The sequence below is a fragment of the Camellia sinensis genome, chromosome 10, assembly GCF_055761805.1.
Source record: "Camellia sinensis isolate YWXY chromosome 10, ASM5576180v1, whole genome shotgun sequence".
Lineage (NCBI taxonomy): Eukaryota > Viridiplantae > Streptophyta > Magnoliopsida > Ericales > Theaceae > Camellia > Camellia sinensis.
The window spans coordinates 117,000,962-117,004,143 of NC_138970.1; positions in this window are offsets into that span (position 1 = coordinate 117,000,962).

Below are 3,182 nucleotides of genomic sequence, written 5' to 3' on the forward strand. Positions count from 1 at the left end.
CTATACTTGTATGCTGTGCGCATCACATAGTAATTCTAGGCTAATAACCGGAATAAGAGCGCATAATGTTTTCAAAACTCGATATCATGGTTAGTAGAGGCCGATCTTTGATCGGGCGAGCGGGGGTGCTCACGAAGTGACCTTCCCCAATCGTACCCAAGTTCCCGAGCCGAGGCAACTTTGGTGATGACGGACACGTGGCCTTAGGCACGAGTCAGGATTTCCTAAATTTTCTCAAAAATAAAATATTTAGGTGGCGACTCTGTATCTGGAAAAGCAGTCCATGTTTGGCACTTCTTTCAAAAAAAATCTGTTTTCAAAAACGATTTGCCGAATTTGGACTCTTTGACGATTCATCGGTCTTGCATTGTACTCTGCGAGATTAGATACAGGACCGTGACATTGAGTCCTGAACTATAGTGAGCCCCAAATGAACAAAACGGGATTTCCCTCCCGGGACGTTCGGGGACGTCTACAGTCGTGTAACGCCCTGACCCTTCACATGTCATCGATATTGTCTGCTTTGGGCCACGTCGCACGGATTTGTTCTTCCCAGTGGGTCACTCATCCCAGAATTACTCCAGCTTAAGCACACTTAACTGGGGAGTTCTAACAGGGATTTGACCACTTGTGAAAAGGCCTCGATACTATATAATGGTGCAAGTTTTTACTTTTATAGCCCAGGAACCCTCCATTCCCGATGTGGGACACCGGGGCCTTAAAATCCACCCCTCATAAGGCTGCACGTCCCCGTGCAGTATCCTGGCAGCTCGCAAGCCCGCCCACATACATCGAGAGACGCTAGGAGCCTACACTCGGTACTCCGGAGAGCCGGCTCTGATACCACTTGTAATGCCCCGACCCTTCACATGTCATCGATATTGTCTGCTTTGGGCCACACCGCACGGATTTGTTCTTCCCAATGGGTCACCCATCCCAGAACTACTCAAGCCTAAGCACGCTTAACTAGTGAGTTCTAATAAGGATTTTACCACTTGGGAAAAGGTCTCGATGCTATATAAGGGTCCAAGTTTTTACTTTTATAGCCCAAGAACTCCCCCTCCATTCCCGATGTGGGACACCGGGGCCTTACAGGTCGGTTCTTATATTAATTTTTTGGACGAAATTCATTTGAATTTTTTCAAAAATTATTACGGGAAAAATTAATTTAAAATTCGAATTTGAAAACGATGTGCCTCTTTATGTACGAATTTCTAACAGTAACTGCCGAACAGATTATAACAGTTTCAGATTTGTTAAACTGGACAGGTTTCAAACTGCCCAGCAGTTAATCTATTGAAACAGTTTGCAAATCTGTTTGAATTCAAACAGCACCTGTTCAAATCAAAAACCTATCTGTTCACTTCAACTTAAGCACCTATTTGGGTCTATAAATTCATACTATATTCCAGCACTTTACAGATCCGAAAATCTGTCTGCATTTTGCGCTTTTGCTGTCCAGATTTTATTCTTTGCATTTTAATCTTCATTCTAGTTTTAGAGATAATTTAAAGAGAGTATAGAACACAAGGTTTAGTTCGTCGTACAAATTTGTTTGGTGTGCTACAACAAGTTTGTGAAGATCATTGTATCCTGGGAGATAGACGCCACTCAACCGTAAGCACCGTAGCGACGCGAATCTGTCTTAAGGACAGAGTGTCACACACTCAACTTGGTCTTTTAATTTTCGTTTGGTTCGGCAAAATAATTTCTGTAAGTTTTATTTTATTTTGTTTAAATTAGTTTGAATTTATTTTATTTAAACAGAAGATTGTTCCAACAATATACACCATAAATGCATATCTTCCTATCTACCATATAAGGCCCATCTATGATAGGATGATAGGAAATGAACATGACCAGTCCGAAATTGCTTTGTCTGGTTTATGTTTTTAGAAATTATTTTTAAATTGATTTTTGTTTGTTTTTATTTATTTTTCTTTAATATTTTAGTCATTTTTAAAAAAAAAATTATACATCAAAGTTAGATACATCTAAAAAGTAAAAAAAAAAATTAAAATTAAAATATAAAAAAAATTCACTACAAACAAATAAAAACCCGAATAAAAGTACACAGATTTTTGTTCGAACTTTTTCTTGCTTTCAATAATTTTTTTTAAAATATTTTAATCAATTTGTTTTACTTTTTAGATGCTCTTGATTAGAATTAATTAATAGTAATTAAGCCATTAATTGACACCTAATTCAATTATTATGAAAAAATGAAAAAAAATTATGCTAGTTGATACTATTTTTATTTTTAGTATTAATTGATGCTAATTAAGCTAATAATTGACACTAATTAATTTGTAACGAAAAAATGAAAAACATTATACTCATTGATAGTATTATTAATTTTAGCATTAATTGATAATAATTAAGCCACTAATTGACACCTAATTCATTTATAATGAAAAAATGAAAAAAAATTATGCTAATTGACACTATTTTTAATTTTAGTATTAATTGATGCTCATTAAGGTATTAATTGACACTAATTAATTTGTAATGAAAAAATTAAAAACATTATACTAATTGATACTATTATTAATTTTAGTATTAATTGATATTAATTAAGCCATTAATTGACACCTAATTCATTTTGCTAATTGATACAATTTTTAATTTTAGTATTAATACATGATAATTAAGCTAATAATTGACACTAATTAATTTGTAACGAAAAAATGAAAAACATTATACTCATTGATAATATTATTAATTTTAGCATTAATTGACACTACTAAAAAAATGACTATTTGCTACCATATAATTTGCAACCACCCGATTATTCATCGCAAATAACCAATTTATTCGTTATTTCCTTCTATTTATTTTCCCATTTTCCTTTTATTTGCCCTGTCCTTCACAAACACTGATTGTTCTCTCTCTTGCATGCATACTCGCTCTGTCTCTCCATCTCTCTCTCTCTCTCTCTCTCTCTCTCTCTCTCTCTCTCTCTCTCTCTCACACACAGTTCGCACTGGTATGAATCTCTCAATCTCGTTCTCTCTCTCTCTCTCCCTTCATGTTCTTCTCAATCTTGTGCTCTCTCTATTTCGAACTCGATCATTGAAGGTACGCGCTCTCTCTTTCAAGTTTCCTTCTCCATTTCTTCTTGTTTTCGAGTTTCAATCTACACCTAGGGTTTCGATCGAGTTCAAGGTACTTTCTCTCGGAAA